The sequence below is a fragment of the Ornithorhynchus anatinus genome, chromosome 1 (genome assembly GCF_004115215.2).
Source record: "Ornithorhynchus anatinus isolate Pmale09 chromosome 1, mOrnAna1.pri.v4, whole genome shotgun sequence".
NCBI lineage: Eukaryota > Metazoa > Chordata > Mammalia > Monotremata > Ornithorhynchidae > Ornithorhynchus > Ornithorhynchus anatinus.
This window is the reverse complement of record NC_041728.1, coordinates 121,453,279-121,465,036: the sequence shown is the minus strand read 5'-3', so window position 1 is coordinate 121,465,036 and position 11,758 is coordinate 121,453,279. Positions and strand designations below refer to the sequence as shown.

The window sequence follows — 11,758 nt, the reverse complement described above, 5'->3', positions numbered from 1 at the left end:
GAGTTCTAGGCTGGAAATGAGACTTAAAATCATATGAAAATCAAAGGAAGAAATGCTCAATAAATAGAGGACACTAAATGATTTGTACAAAAGTGCAGAGGGACACAATCATTGGCAAAAATTAGAACGGTGGTGTGGAGTGCTGAAATGATAGAAAGGAGGATGGGATTTGGGGAGGACAGTGGGATCCCTTCATCCCTGCCTATAAGAAAGAGGATATACCTCAGACAGCTGAACAAAATGTGAGTGTCTTTGGCTAGAAGGTATCTGTGATATCCTCAGTTCCATGGACTTCACTATATTTGATCAATAAAATGGATAAGGCCTATTTGAATTGTTTTCTACAAACTTTTTAATCAAAATCACATCTCCTCCAAGAGGCCTTCCCTGACTAAGCCTTCATTTACCTGTATCCCTTCTGCATCACTCTTGTACTTGGATTTGTTCCTTTTATTCACCCAACCTTCAGCCCCTGGGTATTTATGTACATATCCAGAATTTATGTTAATGTCTGTCTCTCCCCCTCTAGAGTGTAAGCTCCTTATAGGCAGGGAACATGTCGACCAACTCTGTTATAATGTACTCTCCCAAGCACTTAGTACAGTGCTCTGCACACAGTGAAGTTTCAATAAATTGATTTGTGATCATTCCTCCCAAATGGAGCAGGTCATTCATTCCTTCAGTTGTATTTATTAAGCGCTTACTATGTGCTTACATGGGAAAGTACAATATAACAATAAAGAGGGACAATCCCTGCCCACAAGAGCTCGAGGTCTAGAAGTCTCTCAATAGCAAACTGTCAACTTTGCTTCCTTCGGCTAAATGACCCATGAAGTAGGATTCATGGAGCCGAGTAGTGGTCAGTGATGTGACTCAGAAAAATGTTTTAAGAATCGATCACAAAAAAAGATATATCCTTGCTATTCGTTGTAAAGTTACTGGGACTTGAGAAGAAAGCGTTCATGGACTAAAAGTTATATGGGTCATCTTTATTCTGCACATGTCTGTGCAGAGTGCATTTTGGGGCTTTGTTTGTTTGTTTTTAATAGTATTTGTCAAGTACTTTATTATTATGTGCCAGACACTGTACATCAGCACTGGGACACAGTCTTTGTCCCACATAGGACTCACAGTCTTAATCCCCATTTTTACAGATGAGGTAACTGTGGCACGGAGAAGGTAAGTGACTTACCCAAGGTCACACAGCAGACAAACGGTGAGAGCTGGGATTCGAAACCAAGGATGGGTTTTAAATGCTGAAGGAAAGGCATTCCCTTTCTTTTGTTAGTGGAGAAGGGGAAAAATACCTAGTAGGGGCCTTTGAAATAGCAACAGTTCCAGCTGGAGGACAAATTCTAGGCTACGAAAGGAGGAGAGGATTTTTAAAGAGACACTCTGTCCCAGCCCCATGGATGTGGAAGTAGACAACTTCAAAAGCAATTCTTTGGAAAGAAAAGGGCCCCACCCAGCATAACCTTTGAGGAACAGTGCATTTTCGTAGTTCCAGCTTTACTCATTTACAAAACGCCTCAGCCCCCAACAAAATAGCAAGACTGCCCTCTTTTGTTTCAGTTTCCATGAGTGCTTTGTCTCTGTGTGGTACATCTAATCTGTGCAAATGTAACATCTTCATAAATCTCCCCAATAAACAACTAAATAAATATCCCCCTTAATTGCCGGGATGTGGTATAATGTTCATTAGCTGGCTAAGCCCCCTGTGTTTTTATTGGCCTGTCAAATTCATCCAAAGGAGATCCTCGGGGGAAGGAAAACAACACGAACTGCAGGAAGCATTAGCTAGGGAAACCAAAGTCCAAGGTCAACAAATCGACTGAAATCAGATCTCTGGTGGCTTTGTTGGGAGGAAAGCAGCCAGAAGCTGTGTGGCCTAGGGGAAAGATCACAGACCTGGGAGCCAGAGGACCTGGGTTCTAATTCCAGCTCTGCCAATTGTTTTGCCAATTGCTTGCAGCGTGATCTGGGCAAGACACTTAACTTCTCTGTGCTTCAGTTTCCTCGACTGTAAAATGGGGATTCAATGTCCATTCCCCCTCTTACTTCAGACTGAGAGACCCCAGGAGGGATAGGGACTCTGTCCAACTTAATTAACTCATACCTACCCCAGTGCATAGAACACTCTTTGACACACTGTAAGCACTTAACAGGTACCATAAAACAAAGAAACAAACAACAAAGAAAGAAAGCTCAGGCAGAATGAAACTAATACTTTAGAAGCTGAGCAGCAGCATGGCCTAGTGGATAGAGCACGGGCCTGGGAGTCTGAAGGTCATGGGTTCTAATCCCAGCTCCACCACTTGTCTGCTGTATGACCTTGGGCAGGTTACTTCACTTCTCTGGGCCTTAGCTACCTCATCTATAAAATGGGAATTAAGACTGTGAGCCCTGTGTAGGACAGGGACTGTGCCCAGCCCAATTTGCTTGTATCTACCCCAGGGTTTAGTATAGTACCTGGCACATAGTAAATGCTTAACAAATATGATTTTTTTTTATTATTATCCAGGCGAGGTGGGCTGCTCTTGCATCCAGAGGGGATGTTACTAAGGGGTCTGGCCTTTCTGAATGGCTTTCTTAAAATGGTGTTTGAATACTAGACTCCTTAGAAGGGACTGTACAGTGAGGCCAGTGGGGCTCATAGTTTTAATCCCCATTTTACAGATGAAGTAACTGAGGCACAGAGAAGTTAAGTAACTTGCCCAAAGTCCCACAGCTGGCTAGCAGCAGACGGGGATTAGAACCCACGACCTCTGACTCCCAAACCCGGGCTCTTTCCACTGAGCCACGCTTCTTCACAGGTCTGGGAGTCAGAAGATCATGGGTTCTAATCCCGACTCCACCACTTGTCTGCTGTGGGACCTTGGGGAAGTCACTTAACCTCTCTGGGCCTCAGTTACCTTATCTGTAAAATGGGGAGTGAGACCGTGAACCCCATGGGGGACAGGAACTGTGTCCAACCCTGTTTGCTTGTTTCCACCCCAGTGCTTAGTACAGTGCCTGGCACATAGTAAGTGCTTAGCAAATTCCACAATTATTACTATTATTGTTGTCTTGCAGTCTGATGTAGGGCAACCTTTTTGAACTAGTTCAGTCTGACTTAGAATGATCTGTACTGTTGCAGCCCCTGCCCATCCTTTTAGTGGAAACCCATCAATCCTTATCTTTATAATATATAAACATAGTATATTGTATATAACAAACATACATAAGTATATCTTATATGATATATATGTAATTTATGTACATGTCTATAATCTCTTTATATTAATGTCAGTCTCCCTTTAGACTGCAAGCTCACTGCGGGCGGGGAATGTGTCCATTTATTGTTATATTGTACTCTCCCAAGTGCTTGGTACAGTGCTCCGCACGCAGTAAGCCCTCAATAAAAATGATCGACTGACAGTAAGGGCTCAGTAAATACGATTGATTGACTGCAACCTCTAGACTGTAAACTCCATATGGGCAGGGAATATGTCAGCTCTGTTGTATTCTGCTCTCCCAAGAACTTAGTACAGTGCTCTGTACTAAGTATGAGCTCTGCAAATAGTAAGAGCTCAATAAATACCACTGATTTAAGGATTGAAGACAGGTCTGTTAAGCCGCTGGTTAAACTCTACGCACCAGCCGTTAGTGATTGCCTTCTACCATCTAGTGGAATTAAAGTAGAATAGCAATAACGTTTTAATCGCGGCTTTATTGGGTTCTCACAGTTTAAATTCTCTCCTCTGAACTAATTAAATGATTTTTTTTTCCGTGAATCTCTAGGGAACTATAAAAAACTATTGCTGTAATGAAATCCAATAATATTTTATTGTTCTCCTAAAAGTTTAACCTTCTCTATATTAACACCATTCACCCGATAAAATGGTTCTCTTTCAGATAACCAACTACTGCAAGTCGAATGCAATTTATAGGGTCATAAACACATATCTTTGGGGGATTCTAGCATTTAAGCCAAGGTTCATCCCAAAATAGGAATAAGCAATGGCATCTTTTAAAAATAAATTCAGCTAAAAGGTGTTTTAAAATATAAAGGCCAACCAAATCAGTGTGGCCTAGTAGAAAGAGCACAGACCTGGAAATCAGAGGGGGTCTAAGTTCTAATCCCATCTCTGCCACTTGCCTGCTGCATACCTGGGGCAAGTCACTTCACTTCCCTAGGTCTCAGTTTTCTTATCTGTAAAATGGGGATTCAATTCCTATTTTTCTTAACCCTCAGGCCGCAAGCGCCACATAGGACAAGGAATTTGTCCAACTTGATTTTTTCCTGCATCCAGCCCAGAATTTAGTACAGAACTTTTTTATGGTATTTGTTAAGCTCTTACTCTGTGCCAGGCACTGTGCTAAGAACTGGGGTAGATACAAGCTAATCACATTGGACAGAGTCCCTGTCACACATAGAGCTCAGACTCTTAATCCCAGCAGAGGTTCAGAGAAGTTGAGTGACTTGCCCAAAGTCACATAGCAGACATGTGGCAGAGTCCGGACAAGAATCTAGGTCATTCTGACTCCCAGGCCCGTGCTCTATCCGCTAGGCAATGCTGTTTCTTGACAAATAATAGGCATTTACCAAAAATCACAATTAATAAGAAAACCTGAGTCATTTGGAATTCAGTGTGGGCAGGGACGAATTATGGAAGGGTTGATGCTTAGGGTTCCAGGTTTAGGAAAGGGCCAACTGACCCTTGGAGATACCCCTGGAAATTGTACCCAACTAGACATTACCATCATGAGTAGACCAGTGACAGAGCTGTGTCTAGACATTAGGAGGAAACCCCAGCATTTAGAACAGTGTCTGACACATAGTAAGTGCTTAACCAATACCATAATGATAAGAACATTGATGATGATGATGATGAAAATTATGACTCCAGAATAGGACTTCCCTAAATAATAATAATAATAATGTTGGTATTTGCTAAGTGCCTACTATGTGCCGAACACTGTTCTAAGCGCTGGGGTAGACACAGGGGAATCAGGTTGTCCCACGTGGGGTTCACAGTCTTAATCCCCATTTTACAGACGAGGGAACTGAGGCACAGAGAAGTTAAGTGACTTGCCCAAAGTCACACAGCTGACAAGTGGCAGAGCTGGGATTCGAACTCATGAGCCCTGACTCCAAAGCCTGTGCTCTTTCCACTGAGCCATGCTGCTTCTACTAGCCACGCTGCTTCTACTAGCCACGCTGCTTCTAACAATAATAATAATAATGGCATTTGTTAAGCACCTACTATGTGCAAAGTACTGTTCTAAGTGCTGGGGTAGTACAAGTAATCAGGGTGTCCCACGTAGGGCTCACAGACTTCATCCCCATTTTACAGATGAGGGAACTGAGGCCCGGAGAAGTTAAGTGACTTACCCAAAGTAACACAGCTGACAAGTGGCAGAAGCGTGACTAGATCAAAAAGGCTGCCCTACATCAGACTATAAGACTTCAATAATAATAATAACTGTGGTATTTGTTAAGCACTTACTATGTGCCAGACACCTGACATTTTCATTTTTTTCAATAAAGTAGGTAGCCAGGTCATTAGGAGCAAGGAATGAGGCATGCAGGGGAATAGGGGGGTTGACAAAGGAGTTCAATATCTGGAACAACTGATGAGGGCACTGAGCATCGGTGTCAATAAGAATGGAGAAATAATTTTGCCAGGCAAAGGAGAGGGCAGAGTTAAAGCATGCAAGGATAAACTTGAAGTGGAAAAGATCTGCCTGATATCTAGATTTCTGCTGGGTGGTGCACAAGAGCAAAGGAAGCAGACTGTGGAGGTGAATCAGGGCTATCAGTGGTGCAAGATCGATAAAGAGATAGGGGAACAAGTGAGTTCAGTAGAGAGGATGGTGTTGAGAGCATCAGTTTGGTCATCAAGGGAAGGTAATTTGGGTATAGAGGCTAAATGGGGCATAATGACTTGAAAAAATTGGAGGTCTCTGAGGTGAAAGAGCACAGATTTGTGGGGAGGAGGTGTGTGAGAGAGAAGTTAGGTGAGAGGGCTGTGGTCAGACAGAGTCAGAATTGGTGAGGGTTGACACTGTGCAGTGGCTAGAGATGAGATTGAGTGTGTGTCCAAGAGGGTGAGTAGGTGAGGTGGGGTGGAGCCGGTGGTCAGCAGAGTTGAGTAGAGATAGAAAGCAGGCAGAGGAAAGGTCGTCACCAACATCTATGGAGATATTGAAGTCCCCAAGGATCTCTGTAGAGATGGAGAAAGAGAGAAGGAATGTGAGAAAGGGATCAAAATGGTTAAAGAAGTTGGAGGTGGGACCTGACGGGAGGCGGTAAATGACAGTTACTAGAATCTGGAGTGGGTGGTAAGAGATGGATAACATGGGCTTCGAAGGAAGGGAAAGAAAGGGAGGAGGGAGAGGGAGCCGGGGAAAAGAGGGTTTATTCGGGGAAGATCAGATACAGAATCCTTGACAGGATGAACCTTTGGTCTAACTCAGTAATAATAATGATGGTATTTGTTAAGTGCTTCCTATGCGCCAGGCACTGTAGTAAGCACTGGGGTGGATACAAAAAAATTGAGTTGGACACAGTCTCTATCCCACATGGGAGCTAACAGTCTCAATCCCCATTTTACAGGTGACATAACTGAGGCACAGAGAAGTGAAATGACTTACCCAAAGCCACCCAGCAGACAAGTGGGGGAGCTGCGATTAGAACCCATGACCTTCTAATTCTCAGGCCTGTGCTCTACCCACCACACCGTGCTGCTTCTTTGACACTGTTTATGCTCTTACATTACAACATTCTGTTGTAAGCTTCTAGCTACTCAGGATTTTGTCCTGAGATGTCAGCCATTTTATCCACACATTGGCATTTGAGATCACTGCGTACACTGGCTATTAATGCTTCCTTCCTTGCTTGTTAATCTTTTGATTTAATCATAAGATGGAAAAATGCATTGGAACCCAGAGTGATTCAATCAGAGGTTGGATGGGGAAGGAAAACTCTGAACTGGCTCTTTGACTCTCCAACATAGTTGCAGCAATCAAACATTCTCAAAAATTGCCTCCATAGTGACAGAGGACAGTCCTTGAAAGTAACATTCCCCTCTCCCTAATCTTTTCAGCTTCAAATCGTCTCACTCCCTTGAAGGACTTCTCCTACTTCAAACCCACTTGACAATAATAACCAAAATCTTCAGCCTGCAATCCGTAGTGAAAACGTTTTTAAAATAGAAGAGTCAGGAAACACTGGTTACATTTCAGATGAGATATAGCTGTCATCGCCCTCTACTGGATTTCAGAGGTTTTTATTATTATTATTAATAATAATAATAATAATGTTGGTATTTGTTAAGTACTTACTATGTGCAGAGCACTGTTCTAAGCACTGGAGGAGATACAGGGTAATCAGGTGGTCTGACGTGAGACTCACAGTCAATCCCCATTTTACAGATGATGTAACTGAGGCACAGAGAAGTTAAGTGATTTGCCTACAGTCACACAGCTGATAAGTGTCAGAGCCTGGATTCGAACCCATGACCTCTGACTCCTAACCCCGGGCACTTTTCACTGAGCCACGCTGCTTCCCATTTTACTACCAAATGAAACCTTCAGTTCTTAATTCAACCCCAAATAAAGGATGGGTTACTTAATTTCAAATGGCTTTCTTTGTTCTATTGATTTAAAATCACAATTAGGTCGTTTTTTCACGGTGATTACTTTATTAGGACATCAAATTGCTAATTAATTTACAATCTAATAATGATAATGATAATGTAATGATAATGTTCTAGAAGCAGCGGGGCTCAATGGAAAAAACCTGGGCTTGGGAGTCAGAGATCATGGGTTCTAATCCTGGCTCTGCCACTTGTCAGCTGGGTGACTTTGGGCAAGTCACTTCATTTCTCTGTGCTTCAGTTACCTTATCTGTAAAAGGGGGATTAAGACTATGAGCCCCACGTGGGACAACCTGAGCCCCACGTGGGACAACCTGATTACCTTACATCCCCCCAGCACTTAGAACAGTTTTTGGCATATCGTAAGAGCTTAACAAATGGCATTATTATTATTATTATTTTTATTATTCTAAGAAGATTAAAGCTAGAACAAAATCATTATCATTTCAATCCTTTGCTCACTCTATTGACATACCTCAGCTCCTACTTTCCAGACAGCCAAGGAAAATTGAAGCATTTTTACCAAAAGCAGTATCCACGTTTCACCATTTTCCTCCATCTTGCCTCTAACATAGGATAATATTCTATGACCTATTCAATCAGTCAGTCAATCAGTTGGGTATAATACAGAATTGGGTATAATACAAACAAATTGAGTTGGACACAGTCTCTATCCCACATGGGAGCTAACAGTCTCAATCCCCATTTTACAAGTGACATAACTGAGGCACAGAGAAGTGAAATGACTTACCCAAAGCCACCCAGCAGACAAGTGGGGGAGCTGCGATTAGAACCCATGACCTTCTAATTCTCAGGCCTGTGCTCTACCCACCACACCGTGCTGCTTCTTTGACACTGTTTATGTTCTTACATTACAACATTCTGTTGTAAGCTTCTAGCTACTCAGTATTGATTGTTACTGTGTGCAGCCAAGCAGCATGGCCTAGTGAATGGAGGGAGAGGACCTAAATTCTAATCCTGACTCTGCTGCTTATCTGCTGTGTGACTTTGGGCATATCAGTTAACTTCTCTGGACCTCAGTTACCTCATCTGTAAAATAGAGATTATGACTGTGAGCCCCAGTGACACAGGGACTGTGTCCAACCTGATTAACTTGAATCTACCCAGCACTTAGTTCAGTGCCTGGCACATTGTAAGAGCTTACAAATACCATAAAAACAAAATAAAAAAACAAAAACAAAACAAAAACAGAGCACTCTACTAAGCGCTTGGGAATACAGTACCACAGAGTTGCTAGGCGTGGTCCCTGCCCATATCAAGCTTAGAGTTCATTCATTCATTCAATTGTATTTATTGAGCACTTACTGTGTGCATGGCACTTTACTAAGCACTTGGGAAGTATAATTCAGCAACAAATAGAGACAATCCCTGATCAAAACAGGCTCACACTCTAGAAGGCGGGAGACAGACATCAAAACAAATAAACATTCCTTCATAGAGCTTTTAGAGAATTTTTTCTGAAGTCATACAGTCACTTCTCTCTATCCCTCTGTTCTTCTATTTTTCCGTCTATTCTCCACCCTGTCCTGTCTTATGCCATCGAGTTATCTCCAACCCATAGAGACACCATGGATACATCTCTCCCAGAATGCCCTACCTCCATCTGCAATCATTCTGGCAGTATATGCATAGAGTTTTCTTGGAAAAAATCCAGAAGTGATTTGCTTTTGCCTCCTTCTGCATAGTAAACTTGAGTTTCTACCCTCAACTCTCTCCTGTGCTGCTGCTTCCCAACACAGGTGAGTTTTGACTTGAAGCAGATTGCCTTCCACTTGCTAGCCACTGCCCAAGCTAGGAATGGAATGGCTATGCCTCTGCTTGACTCTCCCTCCCATAGTCAAGACTGGTAAAGTTTTGGAAACTCTCCAGGTGACACCCTGAGAGGGGATTCTCCATCCAGATTTATTTTTAAAATATTTACTAAAAACTACAAAACTGACTTTCAGAGAGAAATAGGCACATGAACTGAGAGGGGCTCAAAGAGGATGCATTTTCCAAACAGAACAGATGAGAATGTAGAAACCTGTTAAGAGCTGGAAATACAGAAAGGTGAGGAGAAATCAAGGTCATTTGGAGGTTAATGAATCACACCTGTGAGTCCACTAAAGGCCAACTCAACTGAAAGGCCAGTCATACAGCATGGTCTAGTGGAAAGAGCTCAGGCCTGGGAATCTGAAGGATCTTTGTTCTAATTCTAGCACTGCCACTTGTCTGCTGGCTGACCTTGGGTAAGTCACTTTATTTCTCTGTGCCTCAGTTGCCCCATCTATAAAATGGAGATTAAGACTGTGAGCCCCATGTGGGACAGTATCTGTGTTCAACCCAATTTCCTTGTATCCACCCCAGCCCTTAGTACAGTGTGTGGTGCAGAGTAAGCACTTAACCAATAAGACAATTATTATTATATATAGAAGCCTGGGTTTCCTTACAAATTTCCTTAAAGGATTTTCAGGTATCCTCTGTGCCTCAGTCACTTCCTCAACCTTCCCAGTACTTTGGTGTTGCAATGGTTCAATATTTCTGGTTTGCTATGTGACTTAGTGGAAAAAAACAGGGGTCAAGGAGATCTGCATTCTGATCCCTCTCTACTACTGCCCTGATGTAGCAATAAACCCCTCAGTGCCTCAAAAGTTTCTTCTCCTATAAAATGAGGATGATACCTGTGTCTCCCTACCTTTTTAATTACTGGACCAAGATTTTGCCTAATCTGATTATCCTGTACCTAGAGTAGTGCTTTTGCACCTAGTAAGAGCTTAATAAATGTGATTATTGTTATTATTATTCTCCACTCTCTTGTGGAAATATCTCTGACGGAGAGGTCTTCAGTTCCTTCCAATGGTTTCTATAAGTAAAGCCTTGGCAATTGAGCCGATTGCTTTTCTAACATGAGACCTCATTTGGTGCCAAAGAGATGAACATTGGGTATAATACAGAATAGTATTAGTAATTATTAGGAATTAGTATTTACTCAACGCTTACTGTGTGCAGAGTACTGTGGAAAGAGCTCCGGCTTTGGAGTCAGAGGTCATGGATTCTAATCCTGCAGCTGCCTCTCATTTGCTGTATGGCCTTGGGCAAGTCACTTAACTTCTCTGTGCCTCAATTACCTTATCTGTAAAATGGAGATTAAGACTGTGAGCCCCATTAACTTGATTAACTTGCATTTACCCCAGCGCTTAGAACAGTGCTGGCATAGTAAAAGCTTAACAAATGCCATAATTTCTATTTATTATTATTATTATTATTATTATTAATAGTAGTACTAGGCAACAAGTGTGCATAGTGGTTAAAGCACAGAACTGGTTGCCAGGTCCTGCACTCTAATCCCAGCTCTGTTCCTTATCTGCTGTGTGACCTTGGGCAAATCACTTCACTTCTCTGTGCCTCAGTTAACCTCATCCATCAAATGGGACTTGAGACTGTGAGCCCCACATGGGACAGGGATTATATCCAACCCTATTTGTTTGTACCCACCCAGTGCTTAATAAAGTGTCTGGCACATAGTAAGTGCTCAACAAATACCATAATTATTAGTAGTAGTGTTCATTGAGAGCCCACTCTCCTGGACCCCCTCCAATCTGGCTTCCATCCCCTCCACTCTACCGAGACTTCTCTCTCAAAAGTCACCCATGACCTCCTTCTTGCCAAATCCAATGGCTCCTACTCTATCCTAATCCTCCTCGACCTCTTAGCTGCCTTTGACACTGTAGACCATCCTCTTCTCCTCCACGCCTTTTCTCACCTTGGTTTCATGGACTCCGTCCTCTCCTGGTTCTCCTCTTATCTCTCTGGCCGTTCATTCTCAGTCTCCTTTGTGGGTTCCTCCTACCCCTCCCATCCTCTAACTGTTGGGGTTCCTAAAGGGTCAGTTCTTAGCCCTCTTCTGTTCTCCATCTACACTCACTCCCTCGGTGAACTCATTTGCTTCCACGGCTTCAACTATCATCTCTATGCAGATGACACACAGATCTGCAGCTCTGCCCCTATCCTCTCCCCCTCCCTTCAGGCTCGTATCTCCTCCTGCCTCCAGGATGTCTCCACCTGGATGTCTGCCCGCCACCAAAACTCAACATGTCCAAAACTGAGCTCCTCATCTT

At 42.8% G+C, this 11,758-nt stretch overlaps 1 non-coding gene across 1 annotated transcript; it reads right to left on the bottom strand.

Annotated features, from left to right (window-relative positions):
- Positions 1–9,410: 9,410 nt before the first annotated feature.
- Positions 9,411–9,548, bottom strand: LOC114817814. Its single transcript, XR_003765668.1, has one exon. It is a non-coding gene; the product is annotated as a small nucleolar RNA SNORA7 (small nucleolar RNA).
- Positions 9,549–11,758: the final 2,210 nt, after the last annotated feature.